Consider the following 21,956-nt stretch of genomic DNA (forward strand, 5'->3'; position numbering starts at 1 on the left):
AAGAAAACCTAAGTCTGCATTACTGGAGGTGAAGCTGTGAACTACTGATAGAGAGTAGGATCTATTACTGGACTGGGAATCAGAAGACCAATTTATAATCCCAGCTCTGTACTTTCTAGCCCTGACATCAAGCAAGTCAATTTACTTCTCTGAACCTTTTTCCTTCAATGTAAAGTAAGGATAATAATATTAGGTCTATCTAGTTTTAGGATTATATTCAGGATAATGAGTAACTGTGAAAATGGTTAGCCTATAAAATGCTATGTGCATTTGCATATAAGCTGCTTTCACTGTTGACAATGTGTGGTGTTGTCCAACCTGACCACCTTTGTTTGGAAGATGGCGTGGTACTATTTTTCTTCTGGTAGGTGGAATAGTAAAAGTTCAGCTGTGAAGGTTAATTTTTGGGGAAGAAGACCTGCATTAATTCTCCAGGTAGATGTCTATACACAAATGTAAGCTTTTTATTTACAATGTAAGTTATTTACATTGTTAGCTTTTTCTCTGAAAATGTTTCAAAACTATTGAGCATTTTATTCTTAGTAAAGTTATTTCATTATAAAATTAATACTTTGTTGTGGAAAATCTGGAAATATCATTGGCAAATTTGGAAAAAAATATTGTATACATCAAAAAATTATTGTCATCTGGAATTCTGACATCCCAAGATAATTATTTTTAACTTTTAAATAATATTTTCAAAATTCGTCTCATCAGAGAGATTTATGTTCCTTAAAATGTTAGTATGTTGCTGGGCATGGTGGTTCACACCTGTAATTCCAGTGCTTTGGGAGGCTGAGGTAGGAGGATTGTTTCGGCTTAGGAATTCAAAACCAGCCTGGGCAACATAGGGAGACCCCATCTCTACAAAAACTTTAAAAATTAGCCAGGTGATGCACGTCTGTAGTCCTAGCTACTTGGGAGGCTGTGGCGGGAGGATTGCTTGAGGCCAGTAGTTCAAGGCTTCAGTGAGCTATGATCACAGCACTGCACTCCAGCCTGGGTGAAAGAGTGAAACCCTGTTTCTTTATGTACTATAGGGATATGTTAAGTATTTGGCAATTACAAATTTTATTCACATCTAGACATTTATTTGATAATTTGGGTTTCTAACTCTTATTAGTAGTTTGAAATTATTTATTATAATGTTTTGTCATTGGGAATAATGCGGATTTTATTTTCAGACTTTAATTTATCTTGGATATTAGACTTGCTATTCTTATTCTTTCATTGTTTCTAATATTTTCTTTCTGTTTAACTTTATTCAAAATTTCATGGTTTGGGTATTATTCTGTACACCTATGAATTGATTTAGATTATTTTAAAGAGTATACCAATAATACTTACAAACACATATCTAGTGCTTGCTATGTACCAGACACTGCTCTAAGTGTTTAATGCACATGGACTAATTCTAACAGTAACCCAATGAAAACTAATATTTTCCTCATTTTATAAATGAGAAAATCGAAGCGTAAAGAGCTTAAGTAAATTAACCAAGGTCACACAGCTAGTAAGTGGGAGAGCTAGAGTTTGTACCCACACTGTCTGGATTCATAGCTCAGACTCAAATCTTTCATCATAATGCACCTCTTGACTTACAGGACATTTCGTTAGTGACAAGAATTTCCAAATGTGGCATTTCATTTTCTGTTCTAAGTATTTTTTAGGACAGTATATTGGAAGCAGATTTGCATTCATACCTATAGAAGTAAGAATGTAGTCATTAAGGGAAAAGATTATACCATGTTGCTGTAAGAGATATTTTAGATTCCGTGTTTTCTTTGCAATTTACCTTTTACCTATATAAATAGTTCAAATACCTTATCTTAGCAGTGATGCTACACATAAAACATGTTTTATTAAAACATAGCTAAAGATGACAAACCTGCTTCAATATTACCAAAGAAAATCAGATTACATTTGGAATAAATAATCAACAGGCATTCAAAAATATGTAAGTACATAGTTCAGTCTTGCAAGTTATAATCTATCTAAAAATATATAGGTAAGTAGTAGTCTGGGAAGAAATTATAGCCATCTGCAATACAATGAGATGGATACTAGGGGTTTTCTTACATATCAACTCATGCAAGAAGATACTGATATTGTTTCTTTAGATTATATGGGCTAATCAAAGCAAATTAGAAAACTTTACACTTTTAATTTACATTTAAGGTATTTTACCTGGAAAAATATTTCGATTTTATGTGTAGATTTTGCTAAAAATATGATATTGCATTTAATGTTATCAGTTAATGTTACCAAACTCTTCTAAATGGAGAAATTCTGTGAGATCCCTGGTGTCTCTAAAACATTTGGTAATACCTTCAAATGAACATCCAGCGTATTCATATCTACACATATTCCAGAGCCAGTGTCTCTAAAACAGATATGGATTCAGATCATTCCCACATCAGAGAAAGACATGCTTTAGTCTGTGTAGGTTAGGGAGGCAAGAGTCACCCTCTTTGTGTGTGTCAGTAATTTATCACTCTTCCACCCAAAAGAAGGCTTGTCCTCTTTCCCTCAACCCTGTTAGTGCTTGGGGGTTTGTGTTCAAACATAAATTTTGTTATAGCTATACTATAGTAGCAGACATGAATAGATTCACTTATATTTCCATTTATTTCTCCTGAGTATGATCTGATTAGAAGAGGTAAAGAAACAAAGCAACTAGCCAATATGAAAGGCATATCATTAAAGCCAGAATAAAATCTGACTGTTCTTGATTTCCATCTCAAAATAACTGATGTCTTTCCTAAGTTGAGAATGACCTGATCTGTTAAAAACAGATTAACTCATCAATTCTGACCAAATCTTCTTAAGAAGGCTAATAGGCTTCTGTTGACTAGACACCATTCCCTGTTTCATTTTTCTGATATCCTGCATGGGGGTCGGAGTGTTGTTATTCCTGAGAAAATCGATATATCACTGTATTGGAAACGTTTGCTTGTGGTAGCAACAGTCTTGATGTTTGATCATGTTAGGTTTTATGAAGTGTTGATAGATTTAGCTCCAGACTTAAGAGTTACCTACCCAGGCTGGGTGCAGTGGCTCACGCCTGTAATCCCAGCACTTTGGGAGGCCGAGGTGGGCGGATCACTTGAGGTCAGAAGTTTGAGACCAGCCTTGCCAACGTGGTGAAACCTGTCTCTACTAAAAATACAAATATTAGCTGGGTATGGTGGCATGCACCTGTAGTCCCAGCTACTCCTGAGGTTGAGACAGGAGAATCGTTTGAACCCGGGAGGCAGAGGTTGCAGTGAGCCGCGATTGAGCCACTGCACTCCAGCCTGGGTGACAAAGCAAGACTGTCTCACACACAAAAAAAGAGTTACAGCCGGGCGTGGTGGCTCAAGCCTGTAATCGCAGCACTTCGGGAGGCCGAGGCGGGCGGATCACGAGGTCAGGAAATTGAGACCATCCTGGCTAACACGGTGAAACCCCGTATCTACTAAAAATACAAAAAAAATAGCTGGGCGTGGTGGCGGGCCCCTGTAGTCCCAGCTACTCGGGAGGCTGAGGCAGGAGAATGGCGTGAACCCGGGAGGCGGAGCTTGCAATGGGCCGAGATCGCGCCACTGCACTCTAGCCTGGGCGACAGAGCGAGACTCTGTCTCAAAAACAAAACAAACAAACAAACAAACAAAAAAGTTACATACCCAGAGATCAATTGAGAATGCAATAATCTCTAAAATAAATCGTTACTTTTTAGTAGTCTAGAAATCATGTGGTAATATTAATTTTTATAAGTGGTAGAACAGAGTAATAAACAGTTTCAGCCATCTTTCTCCTAAGTCTCAGTTAAGAGTTTCTCCTCCATTGTGAAAGCTGAAAATGAGAAAGAACCTATTCTTCCTGTCTAAATGTTGATATCCTTGGACTCTAGGATCCAGTAGAGACTTAGGTATCAACACCAAATATGGCATTACCTTACAACACTCCAAACAGACCCTGATTCATAATAGTCTGTGCTCTTGCCTGAAAACTTTATATATGAACATGGATATGTTTATTTGAAGGTATGTTTAATATGGGCCATGAGGACATTATGGTTACCTAACTGAGGATAGAGATAATAAAAGCATTTTAGAATCATTGTAATCCAAACTTGAAAGTAGAAACTTCACTTTAAAAAGCAAGATAATTTATATTTTGATAGTGCTCCCAAAAGTTGAAGATTGTTCTTATGGGGACTCATATTGTTGCATAGTTGTTAGTAAAATACCATTTATAATACAAGTTCTGTTGCCATTTGGTTAGGAAATAAAAAGTAACCAATGTAGTAAATGCTCAATAAATATATTTTGATTATTTGTTGAATGCATTAACATATAATTGTAAAAAAAGTAGAAAGCACAAATCTTAGATGGAAAGGATCATAGAACTGAAAACATAATATAATTATTTTGCAGTACATCTGAGTTATATTGTGATGTACTTTCCTAACCAAGTCCAAATTAATCAGGAGCTCTGGGAGAATCATCCCTAGAAACAATGCCTTTAAATAGAGGGTCAGAGGAATTTTCGTATTTCTGGATTTCAAACTGCAGGTGGCTCTCTTGATCTTTCAGTTCTGAATTTAGGTTAAAGACTGCTGTTCTGCCTTCTTCCTGTCCTTGTTACATCCAGACTATCAGACTTCCTGTTGAAACACTGATAATTGTCTTATTACTGGATTGTAAGCAACATCGCTTTTTCTCACATGTAGAAGATAGAGTTTTTTTGTTTGTTTGTTTAACAAAATATATTGCTTGGCCTTCCTTTAAAATGGCTCTGATTTGCCTTTGCATGTCTTGTGTGAGGAGTTGCTAAGTATCAATGGCATTGTTGATAATGCTTGTAAAATAGCATATCAGTATTCTAGCATTATTTTAAAAGAACAAAAAACAGGTGATTCTAATCATTTTCCTTCCTCTCATTTTCTGGGTAGCATTGCTGTTTTATCTCATAATTTATTTTGTACACATCTGGTACTACAGGAATTTTAGAAGTCCCAAAATGAATATGAAAACCTGTTGATACAACTTTAGGTGGAAACCTAAGCCTTATCTTTCCTTTTATTCATTCTGATGGTTATTTTAAAGAAATTGCTGGATACCATTGAAGTATAGAGATACAAATATTTTTATAAATTATGTGCCGAAGTAAATTATAAATCACATGGCTTATAGTGTGGATTCTTAAATTATCAATCATATCACTTCATATTTTTATAAGCTGAATATCTAATTCTTTTGCAAAGTAAGTTACATGCAGCTGCTACCTTTTAAAATAATAGATAAATCTAAAATATGGTGGGTGATAAAGTGCTAAAAAGATACTTCTTAGCAATACTTAATTGTGTTACAACTGTAAGCACCAACAGCCAAAAGATTGTTTGCAATAAAGACCTTATACTAAGACATTCATCAAGTAATAAAATATAACCTCAAATGTCTAATTCTAAGTGATATGTGCCTTATAAATATACTTGTAGTAGTGTTACGAAAAAGGCACAGATACCAAACTGACCTTAAAAATGGCACATGTGGCGTTACTGCAGCTGGGCTATTGTCTTGGAGATTCACAGAGGAGGCCTCCCAGGAATTATTTGTATGTTCCTTTTGTGTAAAGTTTTTGTCTGGAAAGTCGCTGTGCAAACAGTAGCTGTTCGATAGCACCTGCTTCTGTTGAGGGAGAGTGAGTCTTTTATTTAGAGAGCATCGGTAGCCATTTCATTCATTACTGCACAATGGACTTACATAAAGAGCAGCATTCCAATGACGCCAAAAGAAACCAGAGCTTCCAACACGCTGAGGCGCTTGTAAACATTGAGTCTCCCTATGTTTCTTTTTAAACTTTTCTTGCAATTACATCCAGGTCTTTATTTTGAGGAAAAAAATAATTGATTCAGAGCAATAATAGGAAAAGTTATAAACTGCAATTTTTAATTTAAAAAGCTGTATTATGTAAAATGCTGTGGCAATGTCATATATAAGCTTGGTCATTTACATAATTACTGCTTTAATCTTCTTAAGGTATTAGAAAATTAATTGCATTATAGAAATAAGGATGCCAAAATATTTCATAGAATATTTTTTTAATGGTCATGGAATTGTTTTCAGTGTGCCTATCTTCCTAACATTTAAATGATTTTATTATTTTCGTGGCCAGTCATCTTCAATATGATGTCAATATCCAGTGCATCTGCTACTTTCCAGCCCTTTCATTGACCCCTGGCAGTGTGGTACCCATGTTTGTTACTCTACTGAAACTACTCTCTCTATTGCCTCTAGTTCCTACCTTCTAACCTTTTCTCTCAGCTATTATCATTCTTCATCTTTATGTTTGATAAGACCTTCCTGATACATCTTCTCTTGGTTTTGTTTTTGTTTTTCAAGAAACCTGTACCCATTAGCAGTCACTCCTCATCTTCCATCCTCAAACCCCTGCCCCTGTCAATCACTAACCTATTTTCTGTTTCTATGTATTTGTCTATTCTGGACATTTCATATAAATGGAATTACATAATCTGTGTTCTTTTTGTCTGGTTCCTTTCACTTAGCTTATGCTTTCAAGGTTCATCCATGTTGTAGCATATATCAATACTTCATTCCTTTTTATGGCTGAGTAGTATTCCATTGTATGATATACCACAGATTGTTTATCTGTTCATCAGTTGATGGACATCTGGGTTGTTTCCACCTTTTGGCTATTGCAAATAGTGCTGCTATTAGTGTTCCTGTACAAGTACTTGTTTGAATGTGTCTTTTGAATTCTATTGGGCATGTATCGGTATATATCTGGGAGTGGAATTGCTGGGTCATATAGTGATTCTGTGTTTAACATTCTGAGGAACTGTCAAACAGTTTTCCAAAGTAGCTGTACCATTTCACATTCCCACTAGCAATGTAAAAGTGTTCCAGTTTCTCCATATCCTTTGCAACACTTGGTATTGTCTGCTTTTAATGTTAGCCATCCTAGTGGGTATGAGAATATTATGGTTTTATTTGCATTTCCCCAGTGGCTAATGATTTCGAGCAGCATTTAATTTATTTATTGCCTATTTGTATATCTACTTTGCAGAAATAGCTATTGAGATCCTTTACTTTTTTCTTTTTCTTTTTTTTTTTTTTTTTTTTTTTTAGTGAGACAGGGTCTTGCTCTGCCACCCAGGCTGGAGTGCAGTGGCACAACCTTGGCTCACTGCAACCTCTACCTCCCAGGCTCAAGTGATCCTCCCATTTCAGCCTCCTGAGTAGCTGGAACTACAGGCACATGCCACCACACCTGGCTAATTTTTGTATTTTTTGTAGAGATAGGGTTTTACCATGTTGCCCAGGCTGGTCTCCAATTCCTGGGCTCAAGCTATCCACCTGCCTCAGCTTCCCCCTTTACTCATTTTTAATGGGGTCATCGTTTTCTCATTGAATTGTTGCAGATATCTCCCATTCTCTGGGTTGTGTTTTCATTTTCATGTTAGTGTCTTTTGAAACACGAAAGTTTTAACTTTTATTAAGCTAAATTGATCTGTTTTTTAAATTGTGCTTTTAGTGTCATATTTAAAAAACTGTTGCCTAATCTAAGGTCACAAAAATTTATACCTCTGTTTTCCTCTAATAATTTCATTGTTTAACCTAACTTCATTTTTTTTCCATGTGGCTATCCAGCATCCCTGCACCATTTGTTGAGTCTATTCTATTTCATAATTGTCACCCTTATCCAAAATTCATTGACTGTAAGAGATTATTTCTGGATTTTTATTTTTATTCCATCAAACTGTATGTCTATCTTTATGGCAGTACCTCAATGTCTTGATTACTATAGCTTTATAGTAAGTTTTGAAATTGGCAGGTGTGTGTCCTCTACTTTTTTCTTCTTTTGATACATACTGACCTACTTAGTCTTCTGCTTTCTTATGATGATCAGCTTTTCTTCCCACTAGTTTGTGACTCAGGTTCCTTTTTAACATTCTTCAATGGTCTCCATCACACCAAGCACCGACCACCATTACCTTCTCTGATGGTTTCATATGATCCCATTTTCTTCACTTAGAAAAATATTCACAGAATCACAAATCCTGTCTAATTAATTCATATTTATTAGATGAGGAATAAGAAATGGAGGAAAAAGTCAAAAATCTTAACACAGTTTTTAACCACCCCTGGGTTACCCACTTAACATCATTCAAATCTGCAGCAAAACCATAGAGGAGACTAAGGTAGTAGGGATGGAGAAGAGAAATTTTTGAGAAATCCTCAAAAGGTATAATTAACAAGACTATTATTGATAGAGAAATAATTGGGTACTGGAGAGAACAGTAAAACAAGTCCATTTTGCTATATTTTGGCAAAAATTATAATCACAGCTATTTTCTTTTTTTTCTACTAATAATTGGATGGTTATGTTTAAGAACAGTATGACAAAATATCATTTCAGTTGAAAGTGCTAAAGCATGATACAAATATTTTTGATGGTTTTGTTATACTTACTAGTAATCTAATATGACAGTATTATGTGTACATGTACCATGCCTTCTCGTGGGATACAAGCTATATTTGGCAGCAGGGGGAAATAACAAATCACAAGAATAAAGAGCTCATATTTTTACATTCATATTTTCAGAATGACTTTAGTGTTTCCCCTTGTGTTTCCCATGTGTGTTTCAAATCACCTTATTCAATTTTGCTATCTCTGATTCAGATATAGTGTACTATACGTATATAATCTGTCATCAGTTTCATTTTTAAGTGGAAAATTACATTAACCTCTGTGGATTTTCAGTGAAATGTTTTTCATGGCACTATGAAAACACAGTAGTGTAAATTGTACCATGTTGATATAGCTAATTATTCAAAACTGGGTCATGGCTTAAATTGTAGTGAGTAGAAACATACGCTTAAAATAATTGTAAGCCAATAACTATACTTTAGAGACTTTGTGCCTTTACTTGTCATATTTTTGAGACTTGATTTGATTTCCTGTTTAGTTTAACAAATTATTTTACTCAGGGCTTTACAATATCTGTCCAGCTCATTAGTTGTTACTTCTTTTACCCTTTTTATACTTGTTCTGGCTTTTCAAGGCTCACTGATTAACCACCCTTTGCAGCATTTCTCAGCCCTGGTGTGTCAGCTGAAGTCATACTACTTAGGGAGATTTTAGGTATTTTCTGTAAGTGATGTCCATGGGTGACTTTAGGGGAGCTATTTATGTATGGAGGCCACTGGCTATTGGAGCCCGACAAGAGGTCTCCATAACTAGTTTTCATCAGAATGCAAAATGATAAAATTTTGAGGAATAACCTTAGGCATTCATTGGAACCTACGGGACGGGGGTGGGGGGGAACACCCTAAACTGTGATAATAAAATACAGAAAGTTGGAAAAATACTGGAAAAATCTATAATTCTATAAACTTTACAGCCTACCTCAATGCACAAAAGGTGTTTATTATAGTATAATGTATTCCCATCTTTTGTTCTAGCATCATTCCATCAAGGGAATGCCCACTGTATTTAATCTTGTTAACAGTATGTTAATTGCAAGTGCTAGTTGTTTTTCTGCTTTCTTTTGTCAATTCACATTTATTAAATGCATACTTATTTTCTAGGCACTGTGCTGAATGCTAGGGGTACATAAATAAGACTCTGGGTCCTCAGGGAATGCAAGGATAGTGGGGAAGATAGATAGGTAATCGATTATTATCATAACATGTGTAAATGCCAGAAAAGAGAAGAGTAGGATATTGCAGGACCACAGAGGAAAGAGGGCCACCGAACTCAGATGAAGGGAAGTAAGCAAGAATTCCCAGTAGATGTTGATGCCAGATCTGAATTTCAAAGTCAGAATGGGAATTAGCCAATTGAAAAAGGATTGCAGTAGCAAAAAATTCTAGACACAATGAGAGTACACATTGAGGCATGTGTTAAGGTTTGAGAAACTGTGGTGTTTTCAAGAAACTCTAAGTTGTTTGGTGTAAGTGATAGGTAGTGTACTTTTAGGGAAAGTGGTAAGAAATCAGGGCATAAAGGGATGAAGTTACCTACTCACTAATGGCCTAGCTTGCAGTGTTTAGGAGTTTAGATTTTATTCTAAAACTAACATGGAATGAGAATATGTTAAGCAGAGAAGTAACACTCTCAGATTAAATAATTATAAAGATCACTCTGATTGTGGTCTGAGAGATGTTTGGGACCTGGTTGGGGATGGAGAAGGGGCCATTTGGTCTTGAGGCAGAGACTAGTCTGGAGCTTATTGCAATATAAATTGAGGCAAGACATTGCACATGTCATAAAGTAGTGAGAATAAGAGCTTTGTACATATTCTATATAGAGAAAAAGTATAAAATTTGGTTTTAGAACTTGATAAGGGCTATTATTTTACATTACTCAAATTACTAAATTACGGTTCTATTTCCTGAATTTATCCTTGTCATTTTGATTGGAATTTTGAGTGTTGGTTAGGCAATTTAGTGCCAGATCTTTGAACTGATCAGTTTAATGCCACTAGATAGCTATTAATAATAATAGCCATTATCTGTGGGCTTTTTTCTATTCTAATTTCCCTAATTTTTAAGCTCTTGGGGGGCCAGTGTGTTACCTCACTCTTATTTCTTTTTACATCTATTACTGCTATGCTCTGCTTAAAAAAGCACTCAAGTCCACAAATCTTAGTGTAAAGGAAGTATTTCAAAGAGATTATCTCAATTACAAAAGAACTTGCATAAATTTCCTGGAATATTTTTAAGAGAGTATATTATGAAAACTTAATTTTATTTGCACCCTTTGCCTAAAGGATGTACTGCTTTGTTTCAGAGAGTCTGACTTATGTGACTAACTACTTTGGCTCTTTTAAGTTTTCAGTTTTCCTCGAATAATTCAGTATCTCTATTGGGATCATTAACTGTTTACTTCACACAACCATTTACTAAAGACCTGGTCTACTCAAAGGACTATAATTCTAAGTAAGACAGTATGATGCCCTTAAGGAACATGTGTAAACCATTGTATGGTATCCTTCCCAAAGGTTCTGGATTCTGTATTTTGAAAGTCTCAAATTCACTGCCAGCCATCTACAAAGAGATTGCTTCTTTTTCTGGTAGAAAAACAATTCCTAATATGCTATAAAAATTTTGTTGAGAATATTTGATCTTCAGATATAGTTAGGTTTCCATAGATACATCTAGACTAGATATCCATTCCGTGTCAAGAAATGAAAATGTGAGATTTTTATGAGCAAGATTAGCAAACAATTAAAACCAGTTTCCAACTTTAAATATTTGAAATCCTCACATTCACAGTGTACTTTTTTCCTAAGTAAGATAATAGCGTCAGAGATCAGAAAGATGCCAGATCTAATAAACTAAGTCAGCTGCATTAGAATGCTAGTAAATGTCCTTTTGAAAGGTCATCTCCATTAGTCCTTTTGTTGCTCTCCTTATAGGGTTTTTTTCCCCCCTCTTTCTCTCACTCTCTTCTTTTGAAAATGGTCATAGCTTACTTTAACTAAATAGAGAATTTTATGAATTATTTAAAGTCTCTGTATTTAAACAAAACAAAGCAATAGAGAATGTCTAAATAGTATAACAACATAAGTAAACACTTTCTTTAAAGATGTTTGAAAGAAAAGAGCTGGAAAACCAAAGTTACTGTCACAAGGATTGGTAAATTCCCTCAGGATAAGTTACTTTGTGGTACATATCAGTAATTTCTTTTTAAAGAGTTGCTGGATCAGTGTAAATTTTCAAACTCTAAATAAAACTATGTATGTTCCATCTATGTCTTGATGATGATAAAGTTATGAGTAGATATTAATTACAAGCATCCTCAAAAGAAAATATACACTGGTATAAAGGGCCAACATGATTTTAACTTGCTCTTTTGATGATGACTTCTAATACTTCATGTCTATGTTGTTCTAGTAATTAGCATGAAGGAACTGCCCTGCCAGCTGGGAATGTCTTAAAGCCATCTTCTTATTATCTTTTAAGTTATTGATAATGTAACAGAGATTTTGAATTTAAAATATATAAATTCTGAAATCATTTTTTTTGTAGAGCAGACATTGTTAGTGTGTGCATTTTTTTTTTTTACTGTGACACTGTTTTATGAGTTAAACTTAATAAAGGCAAGTACTTGTATTACTGCTAAAAATGAAAACCAAAAGGATCCAGATATTGCCAGGTAGGATTTGGTCAGAATTATTTGTTTATAGAAATTAGGATTTTAAAAAGTCAATGAAAAATGTAAGTGTTCCAACAAGCATTGTAGTCCACTTTTATTATTATGTATGTAGATAATTAACAGTTTCAATCATATTGTGAGTAGAAACATATGTATGATATAGAGTGATCTTTAAAATAATCTACATGGTATATACAGAACAGATTTTTTTTAATGTTGTTAGCCTAAGGTTCCAAAAAATAGGGAAGTGGAAATCAATGTGGAATTGTCAAGTCTGCAAAATATCTTTCCTTGGGATTGTACAGAACTCATTCTAAAAAAAAAAAAAAGTCAAAAACTTCATCCTGCAGCAATGTTCTTTCATGACTTAGGACTAGAAGAAAGAGAGAAATCAGACTACCATCATGTAACGATTTAAAAATTAATCCATACTTGAGACCCCTGTACCACTGAGTTTTTTTTTAACATAACCTCCTCTTTTCTCGTATTAAAAAACTAGATTCAGAACATTACAGTTGAGGAGGAATATATTACCATTGTAACTACTGAACACTCTCTATTACTTAATTTTTTTTAAAGTGTGTATGTGTGGATTGGATACAGTAATCTAGGAAAGTCTCTGTGTAACAGTGAGCATGGTATTTTTCTAGACATTGTTGGTCTCAGAGGTCCCCATTAAAAAGAATAAGAGTTGCTACTTCTCAAACCTTGTCAGATACTGGGCATATTACCTGCATGCACAGTGGAGGGTTTGAGGATACCAGTCTACCTTTGTGATAACCTTGTTTATACACTTACAAAACATATCGGCTAGTGTATGCATTATTTCTACAACACTACCACAGCTTTGCTTGTAAGATTTTGTAAGAAATACACAAGAGGAAGGAATCATAGGCCTTGGATTCTGAAATGTCTAATTCAGTCACAGTGATGCAGTGCTCAAATGAACTATGGCAGATTTAATGAGCAATCCAGGACAGAGACACATGCACTGGACACACTAGGGAAAGAGATTACGTGTACAGGGGCTAATTAGCATGAAATATGAATACATTCATATAAGTAGTCTTGATCTATGGGACGCCTTCATTATTGGGAATGATTTTTGCATGAAGTTAATGAAGAGAAATTCAGGAGTTATGCTGTATAAAGAATTTTAAAATAGTATTTTAACTTTTTGATTCTGCAAAGTCTCAATTTCTGGAGCAAAAAAGAAATTGCATATCATGAAATAGTATGAGCAAATGAATGTGGATCTATTTTCTACAGTGTCTAAAATATAACAAGGTGGGGAACAGTAGCTATCCTTCATTTAACTGATTAATCAACAAATAGACTTCAATCTCTTGAATTAGATATGTACAAGATATTGAGTGTCAGTTTGATATTTTAAATAAGGGAATGTGGTCATAGTGTATTCCAGAATATATACCTCTAGCCAGACAGTTGAAAGGCTTGGATTCAGTTTGTTGGATATTCTAAGCATCTTTACCAAAGAAATCAGTCTTGAAGCAGGATTTAGAGAAAGAATGGATTTCGACTGGACATGGTGCCTCATGCCTGTAATCCCAGCACTTTGGGAGGCTGAGATGGGCGGATTGCTTGAGCCCAGGAGTTTGAGGCCAGCCTGGGTTACATGGTGAAACCTTGTCTCTACAAGAAATAAAAAAATTAGCTGAGCATGGTGGCATGCACCTGTTGTCCCAGCTACCTGAGAGGTAGAGGTGGGAGGATCCCCTGAGACCCTGTCTCCAAAAAAAAAAAAAAAGATTTCATTTGTTTTAAGTTTGGTTAAGGCTTATAGGAAAAGGAGCCAGAGAAGTGAGAAGAATAATATTTGAAAATAGACCAGGATTGTAATATTAATTTGAATATCAGATACTTTATTCCATTTAAACAACAGTTTTATTCTAATTTGAGGTTTGAAATTTAACATATGAAAACTTGGAATTTAAAAGAATTTTTGATAAATGTTAAATATTGGGAGTTTGAGAAATTAAGCTGATTTTTGCCACTGCCCTTCAAAAAAGTTCAACATTGTATTGCTTAAATATGTGGCTATATTTATGTAAAATACACAATTAATATTAATATTTTATTTCGTATCTGACTTCAATACATTTTTATGTGCTTCCTGTTTGTGGATATCTTAGAAACTGCTACAGAAGTCAACATTCTTAGAAAATTCAGTAATTCAGAGACGTGAAATTAGAACAATAACAGCTTAAGTGGTTTATAAACAAAGATTATTTGCAAGAAATAGAATATTTCTGTGTAAGTTCATTGGGTTATGTGCCATCTAGCAGAAAAATAGGCTGTGTATGGTGTTTATGTTCAGTGTTCTCATGGTTGCCCATGGTACTGAACTCACACCTTTATATGTGCAAAATGTGTGTAAGTGAAGCAAGGAGTTAGTGGAGCTGGTAATCAGAATAGAATAGGAATGGGAATAAATTTAGAAGTGACCATCATTCTCTCTGTCCCAGCTTTGAACAAGTCAAAATGCACATGATTTTGTACATTTCATTATCAGGGCACCTTTTGAGAGAGAGAGTCGATTGACAAAAGATGGGTCGTAAATCAGACTAATTCTTTGTGTGACTGCTCTTTGCTTTATGGGAACATGTTTGACTTTAGGGACATAAACTTCAGGGAGGTACAATAGGTAGATGACAATCATTAAAATAGCAGAAGACACTTGCTGAGTGTTGAGCATTTAAATTGTGCTAAATAATGTGCTGGATGAGTTTACCTAAGTCTCCTCATTTAATGCTAGCAGATTCCTTGTAAGATATAGGTACTATTTTTTTTTAATCTCAGATTTATAGTTGAAGAAACAAAGGTTTAAGGAGATAAGTATTTTGCTTGAAGTTACACAACTTTTAAGTGGTAGATCCAGTATTCAAATCTGAATCATTCATACAATTGAATGTATACCTCATTTAATTTAGTAATATATTATTCTTAAACATTGAGAGTAACAAAAGTTCCTTTTGAATCCGTTTTTCTATTTAGCTAGGCAATAAGATGGCCTCATTTCATCTTTTGTGTACTTTACTGTAGTACAGCTGTGAGAAAATCATACCAGGCTTTCTGCTGGTTAGATCTCAGACATATATGTATATTTATCTCCTGCTGCCTGTCGAAGCACTTTTTGCTCTTGCAAATGCCTGTAATCTGGCCTGTATGTCCTCTGTCACTGTAGGTTCCACAAAATAGGGTCTCTTTCCTTCCTGCAAGCATTGCCTTGGGGGATATTTTCATGTTTCCTTTTGTGTTCATTCATGGCATGTATGTTCATTTTATACCATTTAGGAAGCATGAGAGATTTTAAAAAGGTCTCTTGAATTTATATGATGCAATTGCAATTTAGAAGTAACCATCATTCTCTCTGTCCCAGCTTTGAGCAAGTCAAAATGCACCTTAACGTTTTATTCATTTTGCTATTCTTTCAGTGATGGTTTCCCTATGTCTGCGGTTTTTCGTTTTTTACTGCGTGTGTATCCTTATATTTTTATAAGTACTTTATTCTGGTATGTAGTATATACTATAACCTGCTTTTTGAATCTAATATTTATTCTTGGAACATAAACTAATATTCTGCAAATACATGATTTTATTGGCTCTATAAAACTCCCTTGTAAGAATATACTATGATTTATTATCATTATTTTTTAAATTTCAATAGCTTTAGGGTAAAATTGGTTTTGGATTACACGGATAAATTACATAGTAGTAAAGCCTGGGCTGTTAGTATATACATCACACAGATAGTGTATATTGTACACAATAGATAATTTTTCAGCCCTCATCCTTCTCCCAACCTACCCCCTTCTGAGTCTCCAGTGTCGATTATCCCAGTCTGCATGCCCCTGTGTACCCATAGCTTAGCTCCTACTTATAAGTGACAACATGCAGTATTTGGTTTTCCTTTCCTGAATTACTTCACTTAGGATAGTGGCCTCCAGTTCAATCCAAATTGCTACAAGAAATGTTATCTTGTTCTTCTTTGTGGCTGAGTCGTATTCCATATACACACACACACACACACCACGTTTTCTTTATCTGCTCATCAGTTGATGGGCACTTAGGTTGGTTACATATCTTTGCAACTGTGAATTGTGCTGTGATAATCATACAAGTGCAGGTATCTTTTTGATATGACTTATTTTCCTTTGAGTAGATATCCAGTAGTAGGATTGTTGGACCAAATCATAGATCTTTTAGTTCTTTACGAAATCTCCATACTGTTTTCCATAGTCATTTTACTAATTTACATTCCCATCAGCAGTGTAAAAGTATTCCCTTTGTACCACATCCATGCCAGCATCTATTGTTTTTTGACTTTTTTTTTTTTTTCTTGAGACGGAGTCTCTCTCAGTCACCCAGGCTGGAGTGCAGTGGCGTGATCTCGTCTCACTGCAACGTCTGTGTTTTTTGACTTTTTAATAATGGCCATTCTGACTGGGATAAGGTGGTTATCTCATTGTCGCTTTAATTTTCATTTTCCTAATGATTAGTGATGCTGAGCATTTCTTCATGTTTGTTGGCCATTTGTGTATCTTATTTTTAAAAATGCCTGTTCATGTGATTTGCCCACTTTTCAATAGGTTCATTCATTTTTTTTCTTGCTGATTTATTTACTAAGATTTATTTATTTCCCTGTTGTTCAATATTTAGATTGTTTCAAATTATTTGATATTATTATGCCACATAGAATAGTCTTGTACATAAATCCTTTTGTAAATTTCTTATTGAAATTACTGGTAGAAGGATATGAGTTGTTTTGAACTCTTGTTATGTATTGCAAATTTGTTTCTGAAAGGCTTTCAAATTTAGATTCCTACCAGCCATATGTGAGTAGCAATCATTTAGAACACTCACAAATACTGAGTGTCATGATTTTAAAAAATATTATATTTGTTAAATTGATGGGTGAAAAACTATCTTATTGTTTTTATTTATATTTATTTGCTTACTCATGATGTTTAAATAGCTTTATTACATATTGACTGTTTTCGTCCAATTTTTGTTCATATAGTTTTACTCATTTTTGTTTTACAAGTATAGTATGTTTCTTATTTCTTTAAATATATTTATATGTTTATATTAACCAATTATCACCATTTTTGCAGTTTGCAATTTTTTCCTGAAGTTTTCATTTGCATTTTAATTTTGTTTTAAAGTATTTTAAGATAACCTGTAGTTTTTTTGTGGTTGTGGTTGTTGTTAAAATTAGTGGGACCGTTGAAACTAGAATTTCCCTTTTAGATAAAAATTTTGCATTAGTTACTTCAGGGAAACAGAAGAGTATGATAATTGTGATAGGGACTCAAGAGAAATTATACAAGTGGTGCTATTCATTATCGTTGGCTTCCATTCAAATGGAGCTGGATTTGTTATTTTCCTATTTCTCTTCCTGAGTCTCCATTTGTGACAGTCTCTTGGCAGGATTTCAGTCTACTTCTAACTTTTATACTTGTGGTTGGAGCCCAGCCAGCTTCTCCTGCTTTCTGGGAGGAGCTCACTCTCATCGTACATCTATTGACTTGGATGTCTTGTAATGGTAAAGCAATACGTGGAAGGTATTCAAGTTTCCTGAGACTAAAGTGGGTCATATCTCTGTCACAAAACTGAATCATTTGAAATCTGAAAGTGACTTTAAAGATCATCGTTTAAAAATCTCACCATGTAGATGAGTCAAATCCAGAGACACTGCTTTTGCTTGCTTTCTCAGGCACACAGACTTCACTGAAGAGTAGTAAGCTTGATTGATTCTCTGATAGCTACATTATATTGTAGAGAACTTTGTTGTTATTGATCTCATTTACACATTTAATTCCTACTCTGTATGTGGGAATATAATATTTTACTGATTTAATAAACCAGGCATGATTTCTTATTGTGTGATTTATTGTGTGATTCTTTTTTGTCACAAACTTTGTAGGTTGAGACTTGGCAAGTAACCTACCCTTGAGGGTTTTTTTTTTTTTCCCCAGATGATGGTATCTGTGGTAGTCTCTCTAAGGCATTATTATGAAGACATTTATTAAATCTCAGTCTATTTGAGTGCCACCTAACGTCTAGATCTCTCAACAGTTTTGCCTAACCATCATTTCTCAGCTTGGGATGGTGTAGAGAAACATATTATTCCCACCTGAGCTTATAGAACTGTAGCTAACATCATCAGATGTCAGGGCTTTGAGCAAGCCTGCTTTTGGGTGGTTTATCTTTTCCAGTGATTTGAGACTTGTGTTGCATTGAATATACTTTGAATTTCACGTGTATCTCTGCTCTATTAGTCTGTATTTGGGTTGTTTTGAAGGATTTTTATTTTAATATGTAGACTGATACATTTTTGTATATGTTGCTGGAGGCGCTTTTGCACTGCTATGTTTTAGAAATCAAAATAATAAATAATGCATATGGTGTTCATTGTTTTTCTCCTCTGTCTTTTGATGACTATTAACTTTCATTGGAAGTGTTAGTAACATTTCTTTATTTTTGTTTTTACTATTTTAAAAATAATAGTAATAATAATAATAAACGTTTAGCTTTTTAGCCAGGTGTAGCATTTCCTAATTTGAAAATGTGCTATTCATTTTTTAAATAGACTATTTTGTAGAGCAGTTTTAGGCTTACAGAAAAAATTATGCAGAAATCTCAGAGTTCCCATATAATTTTCCTCTCCTTCAGAATTTCTCACATTATTAATATCTTGCATTAGGGTAGTACATTTTTTACTGTTGATGAAACAATATTAATAAATTATTATCCTTAAAGTCCATAGTTTATATCATGATTCAGCCTTTGTGTTATACAGTTCTATGGGTTTTAACAAATGTCTTGTCTACTATATACTGATATTTGACTTATCCTTTGATGACAGTGTAATCATTCCTTATATGGTTCATTCATTCATTTCCTCTTTCATATATTTTTTCCTGTAACTATTTATTGAGTACTTCCTGTGGTAGGCATTCTGACAGATGCTAAAGGAAATTGCCAACCTGTGCACACCCGATGATGATGTTGAGGTCATTTGTGAGAAAAGGCTTTAAAAGGGAATAACCTTTGCTGACAGAATGGTATGATAATCAGAATGGTACTGATTACTGGCTTAAAATTTCTACTTGTGAAGTGTTTCAATTAAAATAGGAGTAGCATGTTCCAATTATGCTTCAGACATTTATTTGCAGAGAAGTGCAGTGTGGGAGCTATGTTAACTGGTGGCTGTACTGGGTATTTCTTTATATCTTCCCTATTTTTTGTTTGTGATGAATATTTCTTTATATCTTCCCTGTTAGAAGCTGTCAGAGGTATTCAAAAAAAGCAGTATTTTTCCTTGGAACTAACTATTCTGGGACAGTGTAAGCCAATGGGAAATTTTGACTTAATGAATTTCCCATTGTAAACTTTCGGCATTAAATCTGTTGATATGTGCAAAAAATTTGTAATATTTACATATCTTTGATGGGGAAAACAGGATTGATTTCTTTTTACCTAAACCAAGCATTCCAAATAAATAAATACCAGTAGAAATGAGAGTATAAATAGAAAACAATAGGAAGACTTAATAAGAAGACTTAATTGAGTTAATTCATCTTTTTTTCTGGTTCTGTCATTCCTTTTCTCTTTAGTTGTAAGATTATACATTGACTAGCTAGCAGTGATGCCTTCAGGCTAGACATTAGTATACGTTTTTGGTAGGTTCTTATATAATCTGCCAACTATTACTCTTGCAGAGGTTATTTATTATTATTTTTCGTAACAGTTTAATTGAGAGTATATTATTTGAAGCTAGACTATCTGAGTTTAAATCCTGGCTGCCATGCCACCAGGGGCAGGTGTCTTAACCTCTCTAAATCTCAGTTTCATCTGTCATTATAATAATACTTTTTTAACATGGATGTTAGTATGATTAAATTGATGTACATGCAAACCAGTTCCATTAATCACTGCTTAGAATTTGTTGTGATGATTATATTGTAAGAGACCAAGTTGAAGTTCTTCTTGATCTATAAATGTATTTCTAATGTTTCTTAGATGAATTTGTTGAACATTAAAGAGATTTCCTTTCATGGCTAATGGCTGTGCTTTGAAAATTTTCATATTAAATGTAGAACTATAATCCTCTTTCTGTGTAGATTGGGAAGCTAGTACTTTATTTTCTTTCTCTCAGGCTTCTGATTTATGTTTTCATTGAGTGAATATCAGACCATTGCTAATGTCATAAAATAAAATCCAGAAAATAGATGAGTCACTCATTGAAAATAAAATCTGATCAGAAATCCTTTGACTGTGTTACATTTTAAGATAATGAATGCTTGGTTTTTGAGTTTTACTATCATACCAACTTTTCCCATGTGTGCATGTGTGTATACATGTGTTTGCATATCAGAAAAACTGAAATACTATTTCTGCTCAATTCTATTTTGTGAAGTCAATCCAACTTTTATAGTCCCATAAATATCAAATAAATGAAATAATTATTGTCACTAAAGTGGAGAAACTATTGCTTCTTCTTATCTTGTTTATTTTGTTTGCTACTTAAATTGACATTGAGGCAAATTTTAAGTGAGTTTATGTTGTGAAACCCTGCTAAAATTTAGAACTCACTGTAGTTTGTTAAAATATGTAAAAATCCATTTTAAGTAAGTATAAAATCCATTGAAGATACTTTTATTTTTTAAGCAACCTTGGAGTGTAGATTTTAAAGAATACTTGTCTAGCAATATCCATAGCTTAAAATATGTAGACATGAATACCGATAGTTGAAAATTAACTTATTTAACCATTTGAAAATGAGATTTATTTTGTTTTATCCAGTGAAAAATGCAAAACCAAGTAGACATTGTTTTTTGGTTAAAAAGGTCACAAATTTATGATTGTATATGTTACTGGGATTAGAAGTGTTTTCCCTATTGGTAGTTTATCAAGTGAGTGAATACCTTTCTGTGGATGTGAACAAGCTTCACCAATTTTAGCAGTTCAATTTTAGAGAAGCTGTGATGAGTTATTTTGCACAAAAGGCTTTATCTTTCAAACCTCCTTTGCTATCTTTGCTTGACAGAGAGAGGATTTGATGACTTTTTCAAAACTCCCCTTTACTGCTTCACCTGAGTAATGTTTTAGTTGCCGTGTAATAAAAATGGAGCTGAGAATTGAAAGGCCAAAGCAGAGGGAGTTTTATAGCTTGGGATCTTTTAAGTTTCATGGATTTATTTTGTATTTATATCCTGGGGGCGATGTACATTCTGATATTGCTCAGTTTTTGTCTGTTGGGGAAGTCAGTTGTCCAGAATAGCACTTTATTTTTTAATATAAAAAGAGTAATGATTTGCCTTTTGTGAAGGATAATTTTAATGGTACATTGCAGAGATTTAGTTGGGGAGAAATTATAGGCATTATTTTAATATTTATAAAGTATTTTGAGGGCCATGCAAGAAGGCTGCATGTAAATACATTACCAATAAAGTAACACCACTAATACAATTGAGATATTAAAAAAAGAAAAAATATATACTTACCATCTAGTGAGCAGAGACTTTCCCTAATTTGCATTTAGAAAGCTCTAAATTAAAATGCTAAAAGGAAGACAAACAATTTCAGCACATGCTGCTGGTTTTGTAAATACAACTTGCTTACTTGATATAATTTTAAATGAATACTCTTGACATTAAGACATCATGCTTTCTGATCATGTATTGGTAAGCCACAGAACAATAGAAATAAGCTTGAAATGGGCATAGTTTTTACCATAGTGTAACTTTAATTGCATGCTTTTA

General features: G+C 34.0%; 1 protein-coding gene across 6 annotated transcripts in view; it reads left to right on the forward strand.

Annotated features, from left to right (window-relative positions):
* The window catches only part of DIAPH2 (diaphanous related formin 2), a 914,723-nt gene that overhangs the window by 335,762 nt on the left and 557,005 nt on the right, over positions 1 to 21,956 (forward strand). The gene's annotated exons all lie outside the window — the stretch shown is intronic.

The sequence above is a fragment of the Gorilla gorilla genome, chromosome X (assembly GCF_029281585.2).
Source record: "Gorilla gorilla gorilla isolate KB3781 chromosome X, NHGRI_mGorGor1-v2.1_pri, whole genome shotgun sequence".
Classification (NCBI taxonomy): Eukaryota; Metazoa; Chordata; class Mammalia; order Primates; family Hominidae; genus Gorilla; species Gorilla gorilla.